This window comes from Suricata suricatta, chromosome 1 (genome assembly GCF_006229205.1).
Source record: "Suricata suricatta isolate VVHF042 chromosome 1, meerkat_22Aug2017_6uvM2_HiC, whole genome shotgun sequence".
Classification (NCBI taxonomy): Eukaryota; Metazoa; Chordata; class Mammalia; order Carnivora; family Herpestidae; genus Suricata; species Suricata suricatta.
The window spans coordinates 158,024,044-158,038,398 of NC_043700.1; the positions used below are offsets into that span (position 1 = coordinate 158,024,044).

Here is a 14,355-nt window from a genome sequence, read left to right on the forward strand (position 1 = left end):
GTAGATTTTGGATACTAGCCCTTTATCTGATATGTCATTTGCAACTATCTTTTCCCATATATTTGGTTGCCTATTAGTTTCGCTGATTGTTTCCTTTGCAGTGCAGAAGCTTTTTATCTTGATGAGGTCCCAAGAGTTCAGTTTTGCTTTTGATTCCCTTGCCTTTGGGGATGTGTCAAGTAGGAGATTGCTGTGGTTGAGGTCAAGGACGCTGTTTCCTACTTTCTCCTCAAGGGTTTTGATGGTTTCCTGTCTCACATTCAGGTCCTTCAGCCATTTTGAGTTTATTTTTGTGTATGGTGTAAGAGACTGGTCTAGTTTCATTCTTCTACATGTTAGTACTGTCCAGTTCTCCCAGCACCTGCTAAAGAAGCAGTCTTTTTTCCATTGGATACTCTTTCTTGCTTTGTCAAAAATTAATTGGCCGTACATTTGTGGGCCCAGCTCTGGGTTCTCTATTCTATTCCGTTAGTCTCTGTGTCTGTTTTTGTGTCAATACCATACTGTCTTGATGATGACAGCTTTGTAGTAGAGGTTAAAGTCTGGGATTGTGATGCCTCTCATTTTGGTTTTCTTCTTCAATATTACTTTGGCTACTTTGGGTCTTTTGTGCCTCCATACTAACTTGAGGATAGCTTGTTCTAGCTTTGAAAAGAACGCTGGTGCACTTTTGATGGGGATTGCATTGAATGTGTAGATTGCTTTGGGTAATAATGACATTTTCACAATGTTTATTCTTCCAATCTATGAGCATAAAATATCTTTCCATTTCTTGGTGTCTTTTTCAATTTCTTTCATAAGTTTTCTATAGTTTTCATCATATGGGTCTTTTACATCCTTGGTTAGGTTTACTCCTAGGTATTTTATGGTTTTTCATGCAATCGTGAATGGGATCAGTTTCTTGATTTCTCTTTCGGCTGCTTCATTACTGGTGTATAGTAATGCAACCGATTTCTGTACATTGATTTTGTACCCTGCAACTTACTGAATTCATTGATCAGTTCTAGAAGGCTTCTGGTGGAGTTGATCAGGTTTTCCATGTAGAGTATCATGTCATCTGCAAAAAGTGAAAGATTGACTTCTTTGATGATTCTGAGAGCACCCAAATAGACAAATTCATGAATGAAAATGGATCTATTACAACCAATGCCTTAGAAATGCAAGAAATCATTAGAGATTACTATGAAAAACGATATGCCAACAAGCTGGACAAACTAAAAGAAATGGACAAATTCCTAAACATACATGCACTACCAAAATTCAAATGAGAAGAGATAGAAAGCATGGATAGTCCAATAACCAGTGAAGAAATCGAATCTGTTATCATAAATCTCCCAATGGCTCCCAGGGCCAGATGGCTTCTCAGGAGAATTCTACTAGACATTTATTTATTTTTTTACTTTATTTATTTATTTTTATAATAGTTTATTGTCAAATTGGTTTCCATATAACACCCAGTGCTTCTCCCCACAAGTGCCCCCCACTATAACCATCACCCCCTTGCCTTCCTCCCCCTCTTCAGTCCATGGTTCGTTTTCAGTATTCAATAGTCTCTCATGAAATGTTCCTTCACTCTTCCCAGCTCTCTTTCCCCCTTCCCCTCCCTATGGTCCTGTTAGGTTTGTCCTGTTAGACCCATGAGTGCAAACATATGGTATCTGTCCTTCTCTGCCTGACTTATTTCACTTAGCATGACATTTAAAGCAGAGCTAATACCCATTTTTCTCAAACTATCGCAAAAAATAGAAATAGAAGAAAAACTTCCAAACTCATTCTACAAAGCCAGCATCACCTTGATACCCAAACCAGGCAGAGACCCAGCCAAAAAAGAGAACTACAGACCAATATACTTAATGGATACAGATGCAAAAATACTCAACAAGATACTAGCAAATCGAATTCAACAGCATATAAAAAGAATTATCCCTCATGATCAAGTGGGATTCATTCCAGGGTTACAGGGCTGATTCAATATTTGCAAATCCATCAATGTGATACATCACATTAACATAAGAAAAGATAAAAACCATATCATACTGTCAATAGATGCAGAAAACGCATTTGACAAAATACAGCACCCTTTCTTAATAAAAACCCTTGAGAATGTCGGAATAGAAGGAACTTACCTAAACATTATAAAAGCAGTTTATGAGAAGCCCATAGCTAATATCATCCTCAATGGGAAGAAACCGAGAGCTTTCCCCCTCAGATCAGGAACACGACAGGGATGTCCACTCTCACCACTGTTGTTTAACATAGTGGTGGAAGTCCTAGCATCAGCAATCAGACAACAAAAGGAAATAAAAGGCATCAGAATTGGCAAAGAAGAAGTCAAACACTCACTTTTTGCAGATGACATGATACTCTACATGGAAAACCCAATTGACTACACCAGAAGCCTTCTAGAACTGACCGATGAATTCAGTAAAGTTGCAGGATACAAAATCAATGTACAGAAATCAGTTGCATTCCTATACACCAATAATGAAGCAGCCGAAAGAGAACTCAAGATATTAATCCCATTCACAATTGCACGAAAAATCCTTTGGATATATCTTAACCATTCTTGGAATGTATCCAAAGAATGTGATTAGAAAAATGTATCAAGGTATTTGTACACATAGACTAGTTGCAGAGAAGGTTTTATTGGTTCAAAAAATTAAGCTCAATTAAACAGATGATAGTTTAAATAAAAACAACCATTCCTTAGGGTGGTATGCAGTATTAATTATCATTTTATAAAAGTAAATTTAATATTTATTATTAATGACATGCACTTTTTAAAAGTATATTTATTTATTTTGAGAGAGAGAGTGTGTGCATGCATAAGTGGGTTGGGGGCAAAGAGGGGGAAAGGTAATCCCAATCAGGCTCTGCACTACCAGCACAGAGCCTGATATGGGACTCAAACTCACAAACTGTGAGATCATGACCTGAGCCAAAGTAGGACGCTTAATCTACTGAGCAACCCATGTGCTCCACTGATGACATGTATTCTTAAATGCTTTGAAATAGTATTTCTTTCTGAAATCACATATATGAAATCAAATATAATAGCTACTTGTTTTGCCTGATTCTGAATTAATCTAAAACTATGGTTCAATACTATACAGTGGAACTGTATTAATAACAGTGTTTGTTAAGTGCTCTAACATGTGGTTGACAGAAGAGAAACTAACTATAGATAAATGAAGACCAATTCTAATTGATTTTATCCTTCTTGTGCATTTTTAATAAAAATACTTTTTTGAGATAACATTGCCATTTGGCCTTTTTGCTCACTAGATGTTTCTTTTTGTAGATCTAATACAAGGCCTGACATACAGTAAGAATCCAATAGTTTTCTGTTGCATATGGGACATCAAGAAAATTTTAAGAAAGCAAGTGTGAGTTTACAAAAGCACTTATTATCTAGCTGAAATTTCAATGTTATTTAATATATTTAGCCTAAAAACTGCAGTATTTAGCTTCTAAATATGGAATGCTATCACATGAAAGATCCATTAGAGAACTTTGTTTGTTCTTAGAATACAGATGCAATTGTAAATTTACGTGTATCTGTGTTGCTTTTTACAGTAATACTTAACAAAAATTAAGAAATTATCCAATAAAGATAAATAACATGTACATTTTCACTGTCTTCCAGAAATTCATTATCATTAATATTTGAAATAATGAAAAATACATTCTATACAAATAGAGCAACAAAACAGAAAACCAAGGGCATTCTGATTCCTGATGTTAGTAATAAAGAAATAATAGTACTGAAACTTGTGCAAATGAGTCAAAGGACACTAATGAGAAGAGTTAATAAGGTAATTTTCTACTCAATGATCATTTTCTGCTTCAGTCTCTCGTACATAAATTCTTTTTACAGAAATACAGCTTCTGAGTTCAACTTAGGAAGTCATGAAGCTCTGAATTTTAGACTCAACCTTCAGAAAAGAGAGAGAGGAAAAGAAATATGTTAGAGCTAGAATTATTTTCCAGGAAAAACTTCAGAGCCAACATGGCCATATGCCCAGTCAGTAATGCACCCTTTCCCAGCTAGGTCTACACTTGGTCAAAATGCTTCATAATTGTTGCATAATCATGTATCATAAGGAATATAACACAGGGTACATGTATGGCTCATTCGGATAAATATCTAACTTCTGTTCTGGTCATGATCTTGTGGTTCATGAGTTCAAGCCTTGTGTCAGGCTCTGTGTTGACAGGTCAGAGTCTGGAGACTGCTTCTGATTCTATCTGCTTCTTTCTCTGCCTCTTCCCTGCTCATGCTCAGTCTCTCTCTCTCTCTCTCTCTCTCTCTCTCTCTCTCTCTCTCTCTCTCAAAAATGGCTAAACATTAAAAAAAGCACACAAGTATAATTACAATTGTGCTTTTGTTGTTAGCACAAGACTGAATTTTTCAAATGTGTCTTGTTTATCATGTTTCATATTCTGAATCTGAACACTTTATAGATTGACTATATTAATTAACATTGAAATTTGAGGCAAAAGATAAACTATTTTTCCCATATTATCCTGCTTCCTTAAAACTATCTCGATTTTTCATATCCAACAATATCGAGCTGAGAAATGGGATTTCAAAATCTACCATGTCTAGCATGATAGATATCAGATTTGGGAAATTCTAATAATTATTTATTCTTCAGGGAATGTAGGCTGATAAGATATAATGCATAGTAGTAAATTATGATAAGCCTGACATTTTAAAGGCATCCTATACATCTTATGCAGCAATTTATTTTCCACTGTATGTTTTTCCTAAATAAAAGTCCATTTTTGTCTTTGGTGGTCTGAGCACAGAGATTGGAAGAGAAAATAGCAAATTATGTGTTTATTCATGTTACAGAGTGGAATTTTAAAGGTCAGATACTCATTTTCATTATCCCATAAACTGTTGACCTAAGATGAAGCAAAGATTACACTTGGCAGATAGGATTGAGTTGTAGCATTCTCGCCACATAGTTTTCCAAGAAAGAAACTTATTACACATCACATATCTGATAGGACTGACTATAAGACATATTATTATTTCATGTACTATGAAGAAATATAAACATACTGCCAGCTAAAAGAGGGAAAATATATTTAGAATTGATAGAAGACAGTGTCCCAGTAAGTATATTGCACTGCTTACAAATTGGCTGCAAGTGCTAGGGGAGCTTCCCAGGAAATCATCAAGCACCCTGCCTCTGCCCAGGAAATAGATACCAAATCAGAAAACTGGTAAACATAGCACCTCACTGCTCTGCTATCATTGGGTAAATGCTACTCTGACTATAGAAAGCTGGTGCATCACGGAAGTGGTAAATGCAGACCTACAAATTACATTGCCAATCATGCACCAGAAAAATGAATGTTTGACGTTTCTTTCCCTATTTTCTTCATTTTGGAAATCAAATATCCCTGTAGTGCTTGTTATTCTCAGATCTATATCACATCTGGAAAACTAGCTGCAAAGAAACTCAGGATATATAGTTCTAGAAGGTTGGAGGTTAAAATGGGCATTGCATAAGCCATATTTTACACCTTCCATTTCATTTTTACTATCAAGTATGTAGCTGACTTTGAAATAGAATATAGAAAGTGTGGTAGTAGAATAACTCCCCTATCTCTTACCCCTCCAGAGATGGCCACATCCTAAGCCATGCACATGAATATGATGTTACATGGCAAAGTTAATTATAATTACAGATGAAATTACTTTTGAGGAAGTTCTTGAGGAAGTAAGGGTAGAGACAGGATTTAGGTCTATTATCAAAAGCAGAAAAATGTGTTCTTTTTATGTCCATGTTAGCTTTCAGATATTAAATGACCAGAGAGTAATACTGTTTTATATATAAAACAGGCTATATATATGTGATAGATCACATTCATTCTCAAGCAAATCAGAGAACTTTTCCTCAGCTTTTTAAAAGTGCTGAATGATTTCCCACACTATTTAAAAGATGGGGGTAGACACTATTACATAATTAGAAGCAACTGTGATATGCCTAAATTTGTCCTTTTGGGCCAATACTTTATAAGAGAATATTTCAGTCAGTCTTAATACGTTAGAATTTTTCTGTATTATAAGCCATTTCAACAGACTTCAGAGTCTATAACTGCTACTTTACAACACTGTCATTATAGCCCCAGTAAGAGCTCTCCCACCTAGGTTTTAATCTGGGGAAGAATATGAATAAAAATGGAGGAATAGAAACAAGTAGGGAGAAGAAGCAGACTGTAAAGATAAAGCTACTGGCAAATAAATTCTCCAACTGAATCTTTTAAGCTTCTTTCATTCTTGCCTCCATTTAAAAACTCCAATAAATTATCTGATTTTGAAAAATGGTTATTATTGTTGCTGAATCCTCATATGGATTCTCATTGGTATATTAATTTATAATACTTTCATAAAATGTGTCATAAACAATAATTAGTTACCATAGACCCATAAAATATAGATTAAGAATACATTTATCTATTAATGTGGCATCTATTTTTAACACTGCTCTCCTAAGTTTTACAATCAAAGATGGTCAAAACTGGGAACTTATTTCCTTGTAGCTGTTAACAATATCATCTGTGGGCCCAGACTGACTGGATCTGAATCCTAGCTCAGCCCTTTTCTCCCTGAGTGACATGCAGCAAACTATTTGATTCAATTTCTTATGTGTTGGGGGTAAATAATAGCACTTTCTGCAAAAGGATGTTTGAGGATAAAATAAGTAAATACCGAATTTTACTTAGAATCATGCCTGACCCATAAAAAGTGTTATTTGTTTATTAAGTAAATAAAATAGAAAATGAATTTGAATTGCCTTATTTCCATATAGGGTGTTAAAACTTCACAGCATTTACTTTCTACCATTCTATGTTTAAACATACTTGGGAGGTTTTCTTACACATCTCTTCAGTTATTTATGGTATGGCTAGATAAACAGTGGCTTATAATACTGATACAAAAAGTCTGAACCTCATAGAACTTACAGCTTCGTGGAAGATACAGATATTACACAGAGGGTTGTAAGAGTGGGCGTGATCTGAAAGGGGAACCACAGAGGGCATTGTTGGCAGCTATAAAGGATGGTTGGATAAAATGTATTTTTAAGGTAAAAGTCAAAAAATTCAGTGAATCATCCAGAATTTCATCAAAATTCAAACACTGGATATTGTCTGAGGACTAACTCATGCTGTGTGCATGGCATGATATTAAGGAAAGCACCTGGCCAAATAGGCTTTCTGCCAAGAGGTCCTCATTATATTAAACCCAAATGGCTCTTCTGCTACGTTCACTTCATTTTGACTGCTAGAGACTTTGGACGCAGAAAAGAATGTTAGTTAACACTGGCAAAATAGAAAGAAGGCATGATTCAATTTTATTTCTCAAACACTATGATAATCCATCCTTTTAAAAGAAATTTTTAGGATTTTATGGAACCAAACTTTTAAAGTAGCAAAAAAAAAAAAAAGAAAGAAAGAAAGAAAGAAAGAAAGAAAGAAAGAAAGAAAGAAAGAAAGAAGAAAATTAATTTGCTTGCAGGGAAAATAACCGTGGGAAAATGGACAATTTAACTATTAAAAAGGCCATTATATTTGAAAATTCCTAGTGAATCTGTAACTGGCAATAATGCAAGCTCTCTGGGCTATCATGAGATAATTTTTAAGTTTTAATAGCCATTGAACTTTAAGAACAAACTACCCTCTTCCCTTCCACCAAGTAGATTTTAGAACAAATGCCCTTAGGTACAAATATAATTAGGTCCACACTATAAAGGGGTCACATTGAAAGAAAAAGAACATCATAAGGAGAATTGCTCCATTCATATCCAAAGGGCCCCAGAGATGTAAGAAAGCAACTAAAATTATTGTTCTGCACAGTAGTGTGACTGTCTCTCCAGAAATAGAGAGGGTAAGGAAAGATAAGAAAGTATTGCTTGTATTGGCAATATTCAGTACCAAAGAATACATCCTAGCTTGTTGGCATAAAGCCAACAGAGATGATTTACAGAATCATTGGGAGTGCAGAAAAAACAGAATTAAGATTGCACTTTCAGAAAATACTCTCAAAGCCACAACAGAAAATGAGCCACCAAAGGGACCACCTCTTTATAAGGAAGCCACCTGCTGAATTAAAAGACTAACCTTAGAGCTATTCTCAATCCATACAACACCAGTGTAATTAGAAACCCCTTCCATGACTGAGAAGGTGCTATCAGCTTCAGAAACATGGTATAATGGTCATGATCTAAACGATGTCCCACTCAGTCTTCTTGATGACCATGATGCTACTGGCTGGATACTGATACTTCTGCTAATTGTCCTGTAAAATAAATAAATGCATTACTAAATAAGAAAATAAGAAAGCTCTACAATACTGTTTACCATCCTCAGAAGGAGCAACTTTCCAGTGACAGCCTCACTTCCTACTTTCCAAATGCATGCAAATATTTCCAAATCACTCTGGAATCTTAACTTGCAAAGGGATCTAAGTACTGTGGTTTTTACTTTTCCAGCCTTTGCAGTTCAGGAAATTTCATTAGAAAAACGTTAGAAAGTATGTCATAAACCAATTCACTAACAATATTTTTGACATTATGAATCTTGATAGAAACATCTTCAATAATTAATATTTATTCTTTTATGCTCCTTAGGAGACTGGCTTGTTCAGTCCAATAGATCTAATAACCTTTAGGCAATCTGATCTATTTATAATTCATGCTTATGAGAAACCAGGATGGGAGAACTACCCTTATCTCAAAAAAAATCCAAATGTATTCATTTTCTCAATTCAGCTAGTGAGAATTTAAAGGAACAATACCTAGAGATATAGCTTTTCAACAGCCATTAGAGAGTATTTTTTTCTTTCTCAATTTCTGGAAAGTACCCTATTATAGGCAGAATTCAAAGATGATCCCCAGATTCTCATCCCCTGGGACACACATCCTGTTTAATCCTTGCCTCTTGAGTATGTGCGGGATGTTGATATGACGGATTTCATTCTCATTATTAGATTACTTTAAATGGCAAAGGTGAAGGCCTTCTACAGATGAAATTAAGATCTCAAACCAGTTGACTCTGAGCTAATAAAAATGAAGATTATCTTGGGCAAAAGTGGTTTAATCTGAGGAAGCTTTTAAGGAGGGACTGAGCCCTTTGTGGAGAGAACTCTCCAGCCAGCCCAGTAGAAGGAAGCCGCCATGGTCTGAGAGGCAGGCACCGCATGCCATTGACCAGAGGGGAATCTCTAGGAGTGAAGTGTGGTCTTGGTCTGTGGTTAACAAGAAAGCAGAGATCTAGGTCCTACAATTGCAAGGAAGTTTATCTTTCCAACAACTATGGAATTTGGAAGAGAACTTCAGATGGGCTAAACTCAGTTTGCAGCCCTGACCAATAATTTTATTATTCTTGTTGCTGTTGAAGTACAATTGACAAGCAATATTATATTAGTTTCAGATTTACAACTTCCTGATTTGACAATTTTGTTTATTACTCACTGCTCACCACAATAAGTGTAGTCACCGTCTATCACAATACATTATTACAATATTACTGACTACATTCCCTATGCTGTACTTTTTTTTTTATCTCCATGGCTTATTTTATGACTTCAAGTTTGTGCTTCTTATTTCCCTTTACTTATTTCACTTATCACCCTACCCTCTCCCCTTTAGATACCACCAGTTTGTTCTCTGTATTTAAGAGTCTGTTTGGTTCTTTTTTAAAATTTATTTCTTTTTTGTTGTTTTTGTTGATGCTTGGTTTTGGGTTTTTTTTTTTTTTAGAATCCGCATATAAGTGAGATCAGATGGTGTATTTTTCTGTCTGACTTATCTAAACTGACATAAAAACCCCAAAGTCCATCCATGTTGTTGCAAATGGCAATATATCATTTTTATGGTGCAGTAGTAGTCCATTGCACATCACGTCTGCTTTACCTATTCATCTAGCAGGCAACCTGTGTTACTTCTGTATCTTGGCTGTTGTAAAGAATGTTACAATAGACATGTGGGTGCATACATCTTTTCAAATTAATGTCTTCATTTTCAAGATATACTACAAAACTATGATAATCAAAACCGTATGGTAATTGCACAAAAATGGACACATAGATCAATGGAACAAGATATAGATCCCGGAAATAAACCCACACCTACCATGGTCAATTAATCTATGACAAAAGAAGCAAGAATATACAATGAGGAAGAGACAGTCTTTTCAAAAGACAGTGTTGGAAAAATTGGATGGCTACATGCAAAAGAATGAAACTGAACTACTTTCTTACACCATACACAAAAATACACTCAAAATGGATTAAATAAAGACCTAAATTTGAGATCTGAAATCAGAAAACTCCTAAAAGAAAACATACACAGTGAAATCTCTTGGACATCAGTCTTAGCAACATATTTATGGGTATGTCTATTTAGGCAAGGGGAACACACACATGCACACACACACACACACACACACACACACACACACACAATTATTGGGACTATACCCAAAAACAAGACAAAGCAAACAAAACAAAACACCTTTTGCACAGCAAAGGAAAACATCAACAAAACGGCCACTTGGGGAATGAGAGAAGATATTTTCAAATGATATATGGAATCAGGGGTTAATATCCAAAATATATAAAACATTTATTCAACAAAGACAGCAAAAAGGTCCAATTCCAAACTAGGTCAAGGATCTAAATAGACGTTTTCCCAAAGAAGACATACATATGACTAACAGACACATGAAAAGATGCTCAACATTATTAATCAATAAAAACCACCACAGTGGGGGTTGGGGAGAAAAAAAAAACTACAGTGAGATATCACCTAATACCAGTTGGAATGGCTAGTATCAGGAAAAAATAAAGAAATGAAAAGAAAAGAAAGGAAAAGGAAAAGAAAGAAAATTAAATAAGTGTTGGTGAGGATGTAGAAGAAGGAACGGTTGATGTAAATTGGTATAACCACTGTGGAAAATAGTATGGAGGTATCTCAAAAACTTAAGAATGAACATATTATATCTAGTAATTCCACTAGTTGGTATTTACCCAAGAAAATAGAAACACTAATTCAAAAAGATAAGTGCACCCCAGGCAACATGTTGCAGCTTTGTGATAACTTGAGCAAAAAATTCAGCCCAGGTTGATTAAATGAGGGTATCTGATATTGAATTGTCTACTTGTTTGCTGTCCCTCTACATTTTTACATTTGAGATAATGCACCACAAGCTGATAGAAAATGGGAGAGAGCTATGCTTTTATTCTGTAAAGTGAAACAGTAGTTTTGAGAGCATGCCTATGGCCTATATTCAGATTAATTTTATATATGACTTTTATAGAATTTGAAGATATGGAATTTCATTCCTCTTAAATTATCCAAATCTAGACAGTCAAGTTTGATGTCTGTTGGATAGAAAAAAGTGAAGCTGTCCAACACACTCTATGGGTTCACTATAAACATTGCAATGGTAATCACTTTATGCCTTATACATTTTTCCTCAATGGTCTCATGGAAATATAGTTCACACTGTGGCAAAAAAATATTTGTATCATTTTTACCTTTGATATGTTTAATATTTTATAATAATATCCTGAGGACCTCAAACAAGTTATTTTGCCTTATATGGTTGATTATTTTAGTCAATGTGTGACCATTAACCAAGACTTTTGGGTGTACAATCTGAAAATAGCCCTCTTTCCATCATTCATTTCTTAGCCTCATTCAGAGATAACAGCCACTCACCTAATTTGTCTTATCCTTAGTTTAGTTTATGTAAAGATGTACCCACACGCATTCCCACTGCAGCTAGTGACTGTAAAAATACTGCCATAATCCAAAGAATTTTCCCCTAACATCTGCATGCTATTATACAGTCACAGGAGAAAAATGCTAATAGGGGCTTTCAGAAGATGCTCTTTGTCTTTCCACATCTTTGTATTCATAATGGCCAAATGAGATTATTTCCATGAAGAATGAAATGCTAAATTTATCCATCATCTTGTTTTTTGTTGTTGTTGTTCAGGCTTTATTTTTTTTTAATCACTAACCTGGCTAATGTTACTTTTTTTCTTACTCAGATATTTTTCAGATAAATGTCTGTGTTTATCTTAACTAAATTCTTATTTCAGAAGGTTCTCTGCAAAACCATGGTTGGTAATTCTAGCTCAGTATTTAGTTATTTCAACATACAGATTTTTCATTCTTTTTTTTTTTTTGATTAGTGGGAACAAAGCTAAACCAGTTAATACATTTTTGTGATATTAGAAAACAGTCCCACTGGTTTCAGGTTGTAAAAATAAATGTTGGCTGTAAAATATTTTCCTGCTTCTACATATTTAATCTTAAAAGCAACTGTAATGAATGTCAGAAGACCCGTCAAACCTCAATATATGTGACTCCACATGTAAACTTGGGCAAGTCACTCAACGTATTTAGGTCTTTCTTTTTCCATCAATAAAATAGAGGACAAGGATAATCTCAAAGCCCCTCAGAGCTCTGATGCTTTTAACTTCTCAATACATAATTTTCTCAAATGCATTAAGCTCAAAAACTTTTCTGGAATTTATTGTGCAGAGAAGTAGATTTCCATTCATACTTATGCACACTTATCAAAAGCCTAGATTTTTAATGCAGAAAATATAGCACAAGGAATTGAAGCTTGAGAGATATTCAAATATTTCTCTCTTCGTTTTGAAATTCCCTAGTTAAGAGTTCATAATGCTGAAGTCTGAAATTTGATTGCATTGCATTGTAGAATATCTTCAACCTGCAATGTTTGTTTACCCTTATGTAACCTAATCTTTTCTCTGCAACAGATAAGAACTTCCTATGGAGAAAAATCTGCTGCTCCAGGAGAGAGCCCAAGCGATTTCATTGCAAACTTGCAACTTCAAGTGCACAGCATGTTAATGTTGTTTCTGCCTCTCTCTATCCCCATGGCTGCAGCTTCTTTGGGGGGGCTCATGTTTACTCAGTCTGCATGAATAAACCATAAAGAAAGCTTTGCTCATTCTATCAATACATTCTGCATTTCCCAAAGCATGTCATAAAATTTCCAACATAATTTTTAAAAGCCTGAATAGTGGATGGTCGATTTAAAAAAAAATCTAGATCTTGAGCTAATGTGATAGGGTTGAGAGTAAGATGGACACAAGGAAAAGGTTACTTAGGGAAAGACTTCAAAGAAGAGTCAAATATCTTCAGGGTTGGTTCCTACTTGTCCCACATCAAGAACCAATTCTTCCCACTAGGCTGCATAAAAAAGGTTTGCTGCCAGCTCTGTGCTTAATGACCTCAGAGCTGGGAGCTCAGCAGGATAGGAGTGAAAGCAGTTATTGTACCAAAACAAAACAACTCTTTTCCTTTAGGAAGGCAACCTTGTTACAGAACATATATTCACCCTATATTTTTTAAACAATACAAATATTTTTGGTATTTCAGAGTCATGGCCATATAAGGATGTGGTTAAACCACTCTGCTTTCTGGGTTAATTATCAACACTTTTGCCAAAAAATATATATAATTTACTTTTTTATACAATTTATTTTTTTAACATATACAATTATTTTCCATCATTTACAATACAGTAGTTTCAATGATACTCCAAACAGAAAAGCAAAGTAAAAAATCAAAACCCCCACTTCTATTTCATGCAATTAGACTTATACAGAAATTAGAAGGTTAGGTACCAACTAGTTAATCACCTAATTTCACAGCTATCTGAAGTGGCAATTGTAATATAGCAGCTTATCTATGATACATTCAAGATACATGATATAATTTATTACTTGCCCATAAGCTAAAACACAGCCTGCTTAATACCTTTCCTTAATTTCCACCTCTATACTACAGTATACTTGTGCATGCAAAAAAGTAGCTACTTTTTATACCGAAAATGGATGATTAAGACTTAGGTGCTGTGAAAGCAACTTCAATTAAACATAACCACCCCCACCACCATAAAAAGAAAAGGAAAAAAAAAAGTAAAGAAAATAATAAGGGAAAAACCCAAGACACACTCCCTAGGGGAGGAAAAAAAAACCAGCATGTAATTTCTGTCCTTGACAGAATGTATTAAATAAGCAAACATCACCAACAAGCAAAACAAGTACTACAATGTAAAAATATTAAAAACATGACAACCCTCTCACATGCATAAATGAAAGGTTGCACACAATGAACTCACATCTTTTCAAGCTTCAATAGTAAATATTCTGCTACTATGTATTAAATACTGCATGGTTTGCCCAAGCTAAGATGAAACCACATCATAAATCAATAAGCATTTTGCATTTTCTTTTATTATCTACTCAAAGTCATGCCTACTGCACCTCTAAACATTTCATTAAATCCAATGATA

At 34.8% G+C, this 14,355-nt stretch overlaps 1 long non-coding RNA gene across 1 annotated transcript in view; it reads left to right on the forward strand.

Annotated features, from left to right (window-relative positions):
- Positions 1-12,990, forward strand: part of LOC115285617 — a 56,197-nt gene extending 43,207 nt beyond the window's left edge. Inside the window, exon 4 of the long non-coding RNA XR_003905608.1 lies at positions 12,812-12,990. This is a non-coding gene — a long non-coding RNA (uncharacterized LOC115285617). The remainder of the gene's footprint in view (positions 1-12,811) is intronic.
- Positions 12,991-14,355: the final 1,365 nt, after the last annotated feature.